Raw genomic sequence first — 15,779 nt, 5'->3', positions numbered from 1 at the left:
GTTTAAACTCTCACATTGCACAGATGAGAATTGTTAAAGAGCTGCCACATTCAGCATCAGTGGTCCAATTTCAGTGGTGAGAAAAGTGCCTGTGAAGTGTTATAAGCATACATGAGTTGTATGCTAAATGGTTACATTTGATGATAAAACTTGTGAGTAAATACATAAAAATGTTTTCAGAAGAAAAATTTCTCTCCAAGCTGGGATTAAATGAGATAGAGTTTATATTTATCCCTAGGCACAAACTTAACATACCACAAAATTCAATAGAAATAGTTACAAGCCTAAATAATCAGTTCACTTTACAGACAACCTTATAAATCATGCGGTGAGCATGTTTGTGTCTAAAAATGAAGGAAATTCCCTTCACACTTGAATAATTAGAAGGGCATAGATGGGGAGAAAAGATGAAGATCTGCATCCATGGAAATAATATCCTAAAAGCTGGGTTATCAATCCAACAGGACAGATTCCCTAACACAAGAGCTACCTTTTAAATGAGCTGCTGTAAATTAACCAGCTCAACTAAACATTGGCAGGATCTTATCACCATAATGCACAATCAAGTCTACACTATTAAAATTCTACCGGAGAAAACTTAGCGTGAGATAAGGCAGACATGAATGATCATTTAACATTAATCCTGATGACAACCATTTCCACTTTGCTATTGAAATTCCCTCCTTCCTACATTTTCATTTCCAAACACAATGCAAACAACATGCTCCAATCAATCACTTCTACATCCACCATAATTTTTATTTAAAGCCCTGTATCTTAGATATATAAGCCAATGAAGATAATTTATCTTCCCTCTTGCTTTCCAGTCTCACTGAAGGGAGGGAAAGGTAGAGTAAGGTAAGGTGGTACAGAGAGGTAACAGGTAAGATATGGAGTTTTAGGGTTGGTTGGTAGTTTCAACACTGACTTTTGCATTCAGAATTCATTCAGGTGTGAATCACAGATGTTTATAACACTTTGGGACAAGGTTTGTCCCAAACCAGAGATATGTTTGTCTGTCACAGCATCACCTGGATGTGATTATATTGTTACAGACTATGTCTAAGTGAGGACAAGCCACCTTGGTCATCTCTGCAAAGTGATTCTGAGTTCACGTTTGTCATAGAAACACAAAATGGTGTCAGGTTGTCATAGAAACACAAAATCACTGAATGGTTTGGGTTAGAAGGGATCTTGAAGACCATCCAGTTCCAGCTTCCTGCCATTGCAGGGACACCTTCCACTAGACCACAGTCCTGCTGCTTATAGTCCTGAATTCCCTCCACCCCAAAGTGTAGGGAACTAGGATGTTAATCATCATGGGTTTTGGATCTTTTACTGAAAATGAGGACTTTATTCTGAAATCTCCCTCACAGATCAGTGTAATGGAAGTACTGAAAATTTTGCTTAGAACATGATTTGGTAAAAAATGAGAGTTTCTTTACTTTTGTTCTTTCTTTTTCCTGGAAAAAACAATCTAACACAGCTATTGCATGGAATAATTTTCTAAACCAGCATTTCATTCAGTCTCCATCAGAAGATGCAACTGGGGATTTCAGAAGGTGAGCAAACTAATAAATGAGAAAGAAAGAACATAAAGCCAACATTTTTATCACAATTCACAGTGACAATAGAAAAAGATATATTTGTAAAATGGTTTGAAAATTAAGCCCATATAATAGTGACTCTGAAAGAAACGGAACTAAAAATTACAGTGAAAAAAAAAGAATAAAATTCAATCCTTATTCATGGAAGTAAGAACAAGGGCTCAATCAACTCCTGCAAATGCAAATCAAGACATTTAACATTTTGAAGAAGAGCAATATAATGCAGCAGGACAAATTTGTAGACAAGAACACATTTTGTGTTCATCCTGATGGATTCCACCTGAAAAGCAATTCACTTATGCTAACCTCAAAAGAAATATTTAGAGTGATTCATGGCTCCATCTGGCTTCTCTGCATACAGAACAGGTACTGGTCGTCATGAAATTTTCATCTTAAAATATCAAGTGAACAAATCCCTGTCAGAGGCACTCTGAGTGTACCTATGAGAGGAAAACTGTGTTGCTAACAGAGTACTTTTACTGCCTGCAATCATGCTCCAGGAATTTAGATCCCAGAAATTTAGGTCTTACATTCTTAAGTGGTGTCAGAATCAAACCAGAATCAAAAATTTCCTACAGCTAAGAAGAAGAATTTGGAAAGGAATGTCATATGTAGCCAAACATAAGAATAAGAATAGGGAACAAAGAGGCCGATTAAACAAATCCCCAGCACCCTTCAAATATTTACCTTTTTAGTTATTGATAAACCAACACTCAGGAAAGTTTCACACGTCAGAGTCACGCTGAGTTGCTTTGTGACAAAAGATGAGTTAATCACCTCTGGTAATAGACAAAATGCCATTAATACCCAACGAGGATGAGATGAATTTGATATGTTTGAATGATCAACTTTTATCATCTCCCTAAGCCCTCCAAAATGAACAGTGCTGAAAATCTTTTCTCTGCTTCTCTGCTGACCCATGCACAAGAAAGTCTTGCTGGTAAGAAAATGTGAGAAAGAGCAGATAAACTAAGAAAGACAATTTGTAACAGCACATAGGATGGCCACAAAAAAAACCCAAAAAAAAAGAGAAGTGTCCAAATCTTCAGTGAACAGTTAAGATCTATGTCCTCATTGACTGTCTTTACTGAATGCATGCCTTAAATGACAAAACACTTGAGCATCTCCCTGTCTGCCAGGTGTCTCTGTGATATCTGCTTCCTGTGGCAGCATTGTCAGACCATTGGCATTTGGGTCCTGATTAACCTCACACCAAGCTGCCACCTTGTGTAACCCCTTCAGCCAGCCATAAATATTGCAGGGCTTCTAATGAGACTATTACAGTGCTGTTCCTCCAGGAGAGGCATGTGCTATTCCACTCCATGTAATCAGATCATTGTGGATGCAAGATAATTTGGTTTCCAACCAGATTTTTTTCTTTCATGCTACTCATTAATAGGTCTGGGCACACAAGGTAAATTTCCTCCTTGTTTGTTGTGTACATATGCATCCTGCCTGTGTGTTCTTCTCAATTTTTTTTAAATTTGGTCATGTCTTTCAGATAAGGTTGGTAAAAAAGCTCATATTATAAGTCTTTGTAATTCTTTTAAGAAGAGAATGTTTCACAAGAAAGTGTCAGTTTCTGTGGAACATTGTTTAAGAAAAGTGTTTCCGACTGTTATATATTCTTTTTTGTCAAAATGTAAATTGCTTAGATAAATAAACTAATGTAGATAAATATATTATATCTATGTAAATGTATTTATTTCTCATATAAATATATATATATATATATATGTCAACACATATTCACACAAAGAAAGAGCAAAAAGAAGAGAAGAAACTGAACTATTTTTCATAATAATGTCATGGGCTATGAAAACTGCATTTCAAAACTTCTATACCAGACCCATCTATTCCAGGAGAAATATCCATGATAGAAATAAGTTAATCTTGACTTTTAAAAATAACTATTTATTTATGGGAAACTACTAAAGCTCTTGTTTTCATCTCAGTGCAGAAAGGATCATTTTACCACTAATTGTCATGAAAATGAAAAAAAAATTTGTTTCTCTACTATTGAGTAATATTAATGGCCAGCTTGGCAAAATTTGACCCCTTCCACTTACACTCATATCTTTTATTTTCTCCTTGCCATTCTTCATTATTAATTTCTATTTTCAATCAACATTCAAGAGCATCTCTTACGGTACATTGTATTTTACAAAATATATACATTTTTACAGTAAATTTACTTCAGTGTCTGGCTTTATGAAATAAAAGGAAAACAGGTAGTGGAAAACAAGCCATGGAAAATGAGGATTATTTAAATAGAAATAAACCAGGTAACTTTCTAAATGAAAAGAAATTAATGAAATAACAAAGCAAAACAAAACAAACAACCCCCCCCCCAAAAAAAAAAATAATCAAAACAAAAACTTGAAGGTAAGCTAAAATTTGACAAGACAGAGTTGCAAAACTATTCCAAAGTATCACAGGTTTCTTTTCTGTGTGAGAGGTTCCTGCACTGTCAGGGAATAAGCCTGTCTTGCTGCTACCAATGTTCATTGTCACAGGAGGCACCACAGCAGGGAAAGGTGTTGAGGTGTTTGATGCCAGTGCGAGTGAACCAAACTAATTACTGCAAGCAACATGTTCCCCTGCTCTGATTTCTCATTGGGATCCATTAAACACCAGTTAAGCCACACACTCAGAGGTCTCCAAGAGTGAACCCAAGACCTTGTCAGAAGCAGGTGGGGGGCGCCTCACCCCAGCCGCTTCTCAGGAGTATCATAATAGATGGTGATATTTGACATTTGAAACTAATCCATCATCCTGGGCAATGCAAACTGAACAGGGAGAAGACAAGAAAAAGAAAAAAATTGCATAGAGCCTACAGAATTATTCCACCAGTTCACAAATAAATGCACAAGGTTTGAGGTAGAGTTAGAGGTCTAAAGGTATTTGATTTACTGGCCCCATGATGCTGTTGAACAGAGGCTTAAAGTACAGAAAGTCTGAAATTTTAATTTAGACAGCATTAAATACATGCAGCCAAATGCTATATTTAAGTATTAGACAAATATTTTAGTTTCCAGTGTCTCTTAGGGCTAGTAAAATTCATATCTGCAAAATCGCTGAGAACATTCAATCAATTAAAGGCAGATTTGCAATCTCCATCAATAACATCTCCCTCTCCTTTATCTTCAATTTTAGAGATTAAAGTTTCCCCTGTGGAAACAACAACAAAAAAAAAAAATTCTCCCCATCAGCCTCTTGATAAATAGGTATATTTGCAATCCATTTTTGGCTGCTCAGTTCACCCATCAAACAGATTCTGTTGAAACATGTTTTCAAGTTGTTTTGAAATCAGCATGCAGATGTGGAATTAAAAAACCCCACATGCTGTTATTCTTTGATCACCTCTCCATGGGTATTTTTCGAGGGTCACACAGAAGGTCTGACTTGGTGAGGGAGAAAAAAAAGAAACCATGAAAGGGATTCTATTCTGGCTGAGAGCACAGGAAGCTCCTGAGAGAACCAGCTTCAGTTCCCCCTTTACTACAATCTGGCCCTATTCCTGTAGGCAAATCCTTTAAATGAGACTTTCTAAAAGTGTTTTATTACCAACAACTGGGGACAGACACTCAAAAGTGCTTCAAAAATGGGAGGCTATAAACTGACAAAAATCCCCCAGCCTAGAGGTCTTTGGTAACTTTGATTCTTCAAGCTCAGTTTTGCATTTATTCTCTTTTGAAATCAGTTGAGGATAACTGGGTCAATTCAAAATCACAGGCTGTCCCTTTGTTTTTCCTATTTGTAAAATAAAGATAAGAAAATATACTCCAGCTCTGGGCAAGGATGATATCATTAATGTTGGAAAGCTGTTCAAGATTTGTGGACTGAAAGCACCTACAGGTATTCTTAATTCAGGTATGCACCCAAACCCAGCTGATTCCCTAATCCCTAAATTCATCCCTAATCCTAAATGTCCCAGGGTGCTTATTTGAAACCTCTCTGAGTCTCTTCCAAGGCCTTTGACATGGTCCCACACAACATCCTTGCTGCTAAATTGGAAAGATACAGGTTTGGGAAGTGGACTGTTTGATGGATAAGGAATTGGCTGGATGGTGACATCCAAGGAGCTGCCGACAGTGGCTGCTACAAGTGACAAGTGGTGACTCTGAGGGTCAGTCCTGGGACCAGATCTGTCCAATATCTTCATTCGTGACAGCGCCAGTGGGAGCTAATTGCAGCCAGCTTGTGGTGGCACCAGGCTGAGCAGCGCAGTTGGTTCTTCAGAGGGAATTCTTGCCATGCAGAGGAGCCTGGACAGGCTGGAGGAGTGGAGAGGGGTGAACGCTGTGAAACTCAGCCAGGCCAAGGGCAAGGTCCTGCACCTGCACCAAGGCAGCTCCAGGTGTCCAGATGGATTGGGTGGTGAATGGATTGGGAGCAGCCCTGTGGAGAAGGAATTGGGAATATTGGTAGATGGAGAATTGGGCATGAGCTGGCACCTGCAGCCCAGAAATCCACCTGTACCATGGGCTGCGTGAAAAGAAGCCTGGCCAGCAAGTTGAGGGAAAGGTTTGCTTGAAGAAGGCCTTGTCTCTTTATCTAGAAAATTAACTCCAGATGTTTTAGTTTTGAAGGTTCATTTTTATTAAATTCTTAGAGGAAGGAGGGCTTTTCTATATGGAGGAGATTCTGCCTGTTTCAAATGTCTACCTTATATGTATGGAATACATACATACTACCTTATATGTATGGAATTTGAACAGTGCCTGAAAAAATTATGCCAGGGCTCTGTTCTATAGTCATATAATTAGCATTACTTTTTACAAAACAGAATTGCAAATAAAAGAAAAAAAAAATCTATCCTATTAAAAGTGGATCCCTATATTTCCCTACTGAATGTTGTGGTGAATTGCTCTGAAACAAAGAGTTCCATAACTTATTTGTTACCCTCCTCTCTGCTTTTATGCCCTTATTTCTTTTGCAATTAATTTACCTATAATAATTTAAAGATAACCCAATGAGCAAAAATAAAAAACACCCCAGCTCTAATAACCTCAATAGGCTTATACCATGAAAGATCAAAATTATTAAGTAATATAAAATTGCACTATATATTATTAATGCATCTATAATTAATCCAGCCAAGCAGTGCTAGCCAATGACAAAAGTTTTTCCACCAAAACCCTTGCAAACAAAAAAGGGTGCTTTGTTAATTAAAAGCAGCAAAGGGCTTTTTTAAATTTTTTAATATTTTTTAGTTTAATCAAAGCAGTTTAGCTCTGTCCTGATCACAAAGCAGGGTGTGTAGCAGGAGGTCTCAGTGTGTTGTTTCTTCAGAGAGAATTTATTAAGATGAGGTGTATTTTTTGTTGCACAGAAACTCAGCAATGAAATCCAAACCCATGAGCAGATTGCAATGCACCCAGCTAGGGCCATTCAGTCAAATCGTAACAAGATCTGTATGGTCCTTCAGAGAGTTTCACAAAGAGCAATTCCAATATGAAAAGGCTTTAGTCTGTTTGTTTCTCTGACTTAAAGAAAAAAAATCTGAAAGGTTTAGACGTGCTGCAGTGATAAAACAAAAATATTGGCGTTGTTTTGGGTGCGTTCTGATATTCCCTCTCCATTTTCCTATTCGGCATCCATTTTTGGGATAAAAAACTGGTGTTATTGTTTTTCAGCAATTGTATCTAGTTCAACATATTTTCCTCTGCCCTGGGGAAGACACAGCTCAGTATACCATTCATCTAGAAACAACACTGGTTGGTCTTACACAGCTCTGTATGTGAAATATTCAATTCCTTTCATCCAGCTCAAAGAATTGCCCAGGAAGACCCATAAAATTAGAAGGAATTGCACTTGTGAAAAAAAAAAAAAGAAGAAAAAAGAGAAGCAACACCCCAGAAAATAGAGACTTGAGAAATTATTTATAGAACTAGTTTTAATTTAAGTGTCCTCCATTTAGAACTAGATACTAATCTGGCTGCCAAGGTGGGATGCAGCCTTTTCTGTGCTACCACACTTTAATAACACTATGATGGTAATTAAAACAGAGTGAAACAGTAAGGTTTATAAATAAGAAGAAAACAACATCTAAGTTGATTATATTTCCTCTTTTTATTGTGATTTTGACACAAATGAAGACAAGATATATTTTATTCATTTTCTATTTTCTCTTCAGGTTTTTGCTTTATGGCCCTCAGGGATACAGGAGTGTGCATGTAAAGAAGTCCATAAATTAAACCAAACTGTGTTTATGGTAATACTACTACATCTTTACTATGTGTTAACTTAATGTGAGCAAACTACAGTTTTCATGGTAGCTCATTTGCATTTCCAGCCCTGCAGTTTCACAGGTATTTTGAGATATCAGTACTTTGCTTCTGGAAACCACTACAGTGAATGGAAAATAAAAAAATAAAAAAAAAGGAATAACAACAAGCTCTAAGTTTTCTTACCTCAATAATTTCCCTTCAAGTAATTTTCATATGCTCATAAAATCATAGAGCAGTTTGGGTTAAAAATGACCTTAAAGATCATCTTGTTTCAACCCCCTGCTACACGTAGGGATATCTATTTTGTACCTTTCAGATACAGTTCTGCCAACAGGTGGAGAAGGGGAATCTGAATCTGTCTGCAGCCTGCTCATTATTGATTATCAAGAGAGTTGGATTATGAAGAAAAGCCCTGGGTTTGGGTCCTTGTTGATGGGATTACAATATTATGAACCTCAGATGTTAAAAGTTATCATTTTCATCCATAACAACAATGTGCTTTTCTCAGTGGGTTATTATAGAAATCTTCAAAGAACAGGCTCATCTGGTAAGGAAAAAATAGAAAAAATAGAAAAAATATACTTTTTCCTCTTCTCCAGAGATGTTGGTACACTCTGGGTCAAGGATGAGGACAGAAAGATTTTTTTCTGTGTCTTTGGTTTCTTTGTTTTAGTGAGTGACCAGGATGAGCATTTCACACCAACAGGCACCAACCTATGGATCTAAACTTTCATTCTGCTCCTGCCTTTGCACTCCTCAGGGCCTGAGCAATTCTTTTCCAAAAGAGATTACTGCAGATGACAAAACATCACGAGAAGTTGCTCAGTGAAAGATGCCAGATAGAGCCCTTCACTCCCAAAATGTGTGATGTCATCCAAATGTCTGAGTGATGCCCTAATGAAATTAGTGATTAAGCTACCAATGGGAGAAGGAGCCATCCTGTGCCTTCTGCTGCTGGAAATTGTTCTCACCTATCCAGGGGAGTATCCAATAATGTTATATACAGAATAATGGAATATCCTGCACTGGAAGGGACTCAAAAGCATCACCCAGTCCAGCTCCTGGCCCTGCACATCCCACCCTGTGCATCCCGGAGAGTGGTGTCCAAACTCTCCTCGAGCTCTGGCAGCCTCGGGGCTGTGCCCGTCTCTGGGGAGCCTGGGCAGTGCCCAGCACCCGCTGGGGGAACAGCTTTTTTCCTCATTTCCAATGTAAACCTCCCCTAACACAACTTCAGGCCATTCCCTCAGGTCCTGTCAATAGAAAGAAAATGAAAAAAAATTACTGCTTCTTTCATAGGTGCATTTCTCTTTCCTGAAATACTCTCAGATTTTCATAGATGTATTTTCCTGCCAGAAATATTGCTATTATGCCTCACTCCTCCTATAGAGATGATGGGAAGAAAAGCAAATGTTTCATCTCCTTATTATGCAGAAATTAATTGAGTGTAAGAAAATTCTATTGAATCCAGCTAAAAATACTGTGCTTTCAGTTGTCATCCCCAAGTCATATGCTTTTTAGGTTCTCGTGCAAGTGCAGGAGATTAGTACACACCCCATTTAATCTGATCACAATTGCCTGTCATTTTAATTAACCTTTATTGGCATGCCTCTATTGCCAAGAAAATATACTTTGAGAAGCCCCATTAATAACACTATTATTTGTTAGGCTGAGGGTTTTTTTTTCAGTTTCACCCATCAAATTCTTTAGACAGATAATAAATCTGTGCAGCCTAGGTTTACTGGTAGGCTGTTTGTTTTGCTGTGTTTTTTAACAACACATTTGAAAGTTAATTTTCTGAGAAAAGGATACTTTAGAAAATAATTTCATCCTTACCTTACAGAGACAAAAACTGAGACAGAGGTTACACGGTTTGCCCCTTGCTTTACAACAGGTCTAAATTCTGGGTTCAGTCTGGGATGATAAAACAGATAACCCAGATAATTCAAATGCTTATTTAAATTTAAATTGAAATATTTATGAATGTTTAAAAATTTATTTTATTTTTTAGAATTTCAATTCAAATAGTCATACCTTCCCACTTCCCATCCTTCCTTGTCTCCCTCTGATCTATTCCTACCTGATTGTGGCTCATACAGGCTGGGGGCAAGGAGATGGTCCAGATCCTTTTATTCTCTTCAGGAACATGACAGTGAAGCCATTGAAGCACCATGTAGCAATGGAGCATTTATTTCCTTGAGTGATTTCTCTGCAGCTGATCACCACTGGCCTGAGCACTCGAGACCAGGGAAGAAGTTCCAGATGAACTGACCCCTGTTCCTTGAATATTCAGTTAATCCTCTCCTCTGTCCTAAGGCAGGCTTCTGTCCTGAGTCTGCCCACATCTCCTAACCTAGAAAATAAGCTCCTGAAGGCAGTGTGTTGATGTATTTTCCAAAATCTTTCAGAAATCACATTTTCTTATTTTCTGCTATTTTTCTTCTTTGCCATTACACCCTGACACCATATGTTGCTTTCTTCTACTATAAAGTTATTAAAGAAATCTCAACAGAACATCCCCCACTCTTAATTGGATCCCTTCCACTTTCCTTGGGAAGACAGAGCACTAAAGATGATATGTGGCTGATTAGTTGTTCTCGAAGCAGTTTGAATGAACCCTCTTTACTATCACCTTGCTCTGCAAAAGAACAGACAACCCAGCAACAGCAACATTTGCCACTCTGCACCCACCATGGATTGCACACTCTAAAGAATTATCCTGGTTTCACTTTTTATTTTTTTTTTTTTTATATAAACCTAGTAGAACACGTGTTGAATTGAGATTTTCCATTTGGTGCCATTTGAATAATAAACACTGCCCTCCATGCATGTGAAAATCACAGCTCTGGCCTTATGGGCTTGTCCTGAAACAGCCTTGTGAGTGAGAAATCACAGCACATCATAAATCCTATGCAATATTGAAACTCATGCAGAGATAACAAGGTGAGAATGAGTCCTGTTTGTTCTCAGTTATGCTATCACATTTATGGCTGCTTAGCCCTTGAAAAACAAGTAAAACATTTTGTATCTGCAAGCAGAAAAAAAGGCATAAGAGAGAAATACCACAGTCACCTCATTAGATTTTCAGAGCTTTTTAAGTAACATTGCTTATGAGCTTCTGTATTTTTATTTAATATGAAACAAGACATGAGGAAAAGTAGTAAAATTTCAAATGGCAGTGAGAGTGAAGTTTTTCCTAACTGCAAATAGAGGGAAAATTGAAGACGACACGGTGGGAACTGAAGAGAAGGAAGCAGTGAGAGTTAACTTTGGACGTTTAGTGTTGTGAATTTGGAAATTTAGAGTCCTTTGGACATTTATTGTTTTAATAGTCTTTTGTCAAAATTATTTCTACTTCATTGCTGGGGCTATGAGATAAATCTAATAAATTCTAATTGAAAGGTATCATTAGTTTCAAAAGAAATTTCAATACCAAATCAGCAAAGTCCACTGACAAAGCACTGAATAATCCTGAAAGGTTTTCTCATACAAACCAGGAGCTGGGTGCCATATGATAGGAGGAAAAACAATGTTATCCTACTGATAAACAATAGGTTTGGTGGAATAAACTAAGCAATACTCCTCCCTAAAGAAGCTTTTTTTTCCCTCCTCTACTCATTATCAAACTTATGGCTCAAACCATCCTCAGTTATCTTCTGCCTGGACACCACCTAAAGAAGCTGTATGTGTTTCATTTCACATGCTTATATTTGCTGCAATTCAATGTACAGAAAAAGAAACCACCTGTGTTACAACATTATTCTTCAGAGGGAATCAATTCATGGCAGTAATTATGCTTCTTTTGCCCAATAATTCTGGGTTTTCAATGTACAGCTTACCCCTGTCAAAGGCGGAGTTCAGGAAAATTCAAGATGCTATGGCTTTGGTGATAAGGAAGTTGCCATCTGATAGTAAAGACTCCTTCTGTCTTCTCCCCTAGGATCTGCTACCATATGATCATAAATTACCACTGGACAAGGACCTGTGAGATGGCTTGTGCATGTGGGTATTTCATGAATTCTGTAGCACCAAATAAAAGCAATTGTGTTCTTTCAGAGCAGCTTTTTGTGGAGTTCATAGCATCATATTTCTGATTTTACAGACAGAGAAAATGGTTTACAGGCGGTAAATAGTTTATGCATGGTCAAATAATGTATAAAACATAGAAACAGGGACAGAATCCAGAATGTCTCGTTGGCATATCTGGGTTTTCACCCCTGGAATGTGTATTTGGTATTTGTGTATTTGAGTGGGATCGATTATCAAGGCCACAGAAGAAGCCAAAAGCTCACAAATTGGTTCACACATCCAACTGTCTTCTTTGAAAATCTGATTTTGCAGCCTTGCAGTGGTAGAAATCTCCCAGATCCATGTAGGACACTGGATCTGAAGCTCTTTAGCAGAACACTGCATGGAACTGAGATAATCTACTGTATGCAGTGCTGGATAAATACCTTGCTGCTGAACTCCTTTTTACATTCTTAATTCCAGCAGAGAAAACGTTTTTCATTGGGCAAGGCCAGAAGGACCCTTTTGGAATAGCGAGGGCTGTGGAAGTATTTCCTGGATGGACCATCACTCAATTACAGGATAGGTGTTCACTTGCTCAATTCCCTCTCCTTTCTCCTGACATTAATTGCTTCCTTTTCTGCCAAATACAGATTAAATTTTATGTGTCTGAGGAGTGATAGATGGTGACTTCAAGACAAAAGACAGATTCAGAAAAGCTTGCACAGTGTCCTACCCCATGGATAATTATTGGCCCCAAACCAGCAGCCTCATATGCGACCTGAAGAACCCTTCATCTATTCTAGAGGTGATTTTAACAATGATTTACTGAAGGATTGTTTTACTTCTGTGCATGCACATCTCTAATTTATTGTTTAAGTAGATAAATAGGGAATAGGCCCAAGCCACACATTTTTTAGTGACAAAAAGTAGAGGAAAAGGGTAACTCAGTCTACAGGGAATCATTTTCCTTGTATTAAACAAACACATAAAATAGCCTTGTTTAATCAAACTTCAGTATTATTATACAAAATAGGAATCAGAACATTCAGAAATTCAGGTCATTTTTCTTCTTTGTTCTTCCTGATACCTCACATTATTTACCTGCTGTAGCAGGTTTCCATAAAAGGAAGGAAAGATACTTCCTTAGGAGATTTTTTTAACAGCAGCCAGGTCCAGAAATGTCATACACAACTGCTAATATGAAAGGAAATCCTCCCAAAGGTCTTTTCTCAGAGAAAAAAAACCCTCACACAAATATATATATGTATACACACTCACACTTTTTTTTGTGTGTGTAGAACACCAAACAGCCAGGAGTAATTCAAGCAGAGATTAGATGAGATCTCAGCAGCTAAGCATGACCAGCTCCCACAAATAATTTGACTGGGCTCAAAATTAAAGTTGTGTAGCCTTGGGCAAGGCATGATCACAGTTTTCATGGAACTGACCACTGGAAACATGTGGTTATGTTGATTTTTCACAGCAGCTGCCTGGCAGAAGCATCAGGATGGAACAAAAATATTCCATAGCTCTATTTCTGTGTGTTACCTGAAAGAAGATAGCAGCACATGGATCTGGATCCATTCCCATCAGTGTTCCTCTGTGGCTGAGGGATGGGGCTCTCACCTGGCAGCAGGAGCCCAGCAGGACATCCCCCCTTCCTGGGAGACCCCCAGGTGTGTGCTGAGCAGAAACTTGGCCACTGCCACGTTCTGAGTCCCTGCCCAGGCTGGGGTGGGAGCCTGGGGCTGGTTCCACTCTAAAATTCTGCATGAGGCCTTGTGATAATTCCACGGTGCAGCATTCAGTTCAGTTTACGATTATTCAAAGAGCTGATTTCAGTTAAAATACCAACAGAGAAAGGGCAGGAGTGGCACAGAAAGAAATTACTATTTTTCATATATTCCATGCATACTAATGAATTATTTTAATTAAATCCAGATAAAGTTCCAAACACAAGTGTTGTGCTTCAAAATCTTTTATTTCAGAAGTGGTGACATGAATCCCTTTGATTTCTTCATCTCCTCCCCTTCTCCTGCTACCAAGCTGAAACAATTATATTAATTCGCTGTGAATTTGTGATTAGTTTCGCTGATTCTGAAACCCTATTGACTTTTTTTGACAAAAAAAAAGCTTTTCAGCTATTCATCACATTCTACTGCAGAGCTGTGGGGTGGTAAACCACACCAGAAAGGTGCACAACTTATTAGAAATGCTGGATCAGCAAGGCAAGAACCAACAGAGCAGACCAGCATATTGGCCTGGGTATGTCTGAATTGTCAAAGCAGTTCCTGCTCATTGAACCACTGCAAATATTTAAATATTCTCCTGCAGCCACTACTTGGTCACGGCTGATCTGGAAGACTTGGGGCATCAAATTAAACTTCTCAGAGGTGGGTTCAGGGTAACAAGTTCAGATAGGTGTCATATTGTCTGCGTGTCACCACAATGGGAAATATTTCTTCTTGAGGAACTTGTTGGTATTCTTGACATAACATGGAAGTCTGTAGCTTTTTATTTAGTCTCAATTGATGCCCATTCCTCCAAATCCTTCAATTATACCAAAGTCCCCTTGGTTACCATACCAAGACAGAATCTGGAACAAAATCATCCCCCCTTTAGCCTGCCATATCCAGGGGCTGATAAAATGTTTTCTGTGATCTCCATGCTTCCAAATTCCAAAAACGGGTGATTAGAAGATAAAGGCCTCCAGAATACAGAGGGAAGCACATGACAGTATCATTCATAATTTCTACTCTCTCACCAAAAACATTACACTCCCAGCCACATAATCAAATAAAATAGCACAAATACAGATACTTATCCACAAACATTAAGACTTTTATCAGACGTCAGAGAGTTCTACAGATAGCCAAAGAACACTTTCAGATAGATGATGGCAAGCAGGACAAGTCATTCAGTTTGGCTAAGAGTACGGAATTCTGAATTAGTTACAAAGATTGCTGTTACTGGAAAGCAGATGCCAAAACCATGAATTCTTTCATGGTAAACCTCTTCCCAACAGGAAATTATTTCCCACCCACCTAAGAAGAATTTGAGATTTTCTTCCCATACCTAAAATTGACCCTTAGACAGCAAGGGTTCCTTGCCTTCTGCCTGCAGAAGATAAAGGTAAAGCAATAAAAACAACAGGAAATTCATATGGAATCAGGTTTTCTCAGGGGCCAGGCACTTCTCTCAATCCCTCAAAAAGAATGCAAGTTCAGGAAAGATTATAGGAATGCAAGAATTTCCAAAATTTTTCCCCCAAAGATCCTAGAGGATTTATTTAGGAAGAGTTGCATGTGTGGATTTTTTCAGCCCCTCTAACACTGACCCTTTGCTGTGTTTGGAGTTGAAGATGTTGACTCCATTTCACCTGGCTGTGAAATAATTTAGCATTTAATCCTAGTTGCTTTCTAGTACTGCTGGTTTCAAATCTGGCAGAGCACCAAGGTCTAGGGAAAGAGTAAGGGAACAAATGATAACCTGAAGGGACTCTGGACATAAAAAGCCACACAATATGTTGTGGTTATTGCTGTTAATATTTGTGGCTATCACAGTGCCCTGAAATCCTAGGGCTGTGCCATGATCCCAGCACACCAAATACTAGTTTCTACAATAAAAAAGGCAAAAGATGATTAACTTCTCTTTAGGGAGAATAGATGTTTCATTATTCCTCAGGGAGCATTTTCCTTCTGTTAGTAAAACTGACTGATAAACCACCAGCATCTTGATTTAGGAGGGATGGACTGCTCAACCTTGTTTCCATTGTCAGAAACTCTGGGGAATCCATTTTCATGTCAATGCAACAACACCTCCAGTCCCAGCTGGTTTCTCTATGTTCCTGCTATCTGGGACATTTCAGCTTCACAGCTCAGGAAACTGAAATATAGAAAGGAATTACTTGTCCAAGGTTACAGGGCAG

The sequence above is a fragment of the Motacilla alba genome, chromosome 4 (genome assembly GCF_015832195.1).
Source record: "Motacilla alba alba isolate MOTALB_02 chromosome 4, Motacilla_alba_V1.0_pri, whole genome shotgun sequence".
NCBI classification, from domain to species: domain Eukaryota; kingdom Metazoa; phylum Chordata; class Aves; order Passeriformes; family Motacillidae; genus Motacilla; species Motacilla alba.
This window is presented reverse-complemented; position numbering follows the sequence as displayed.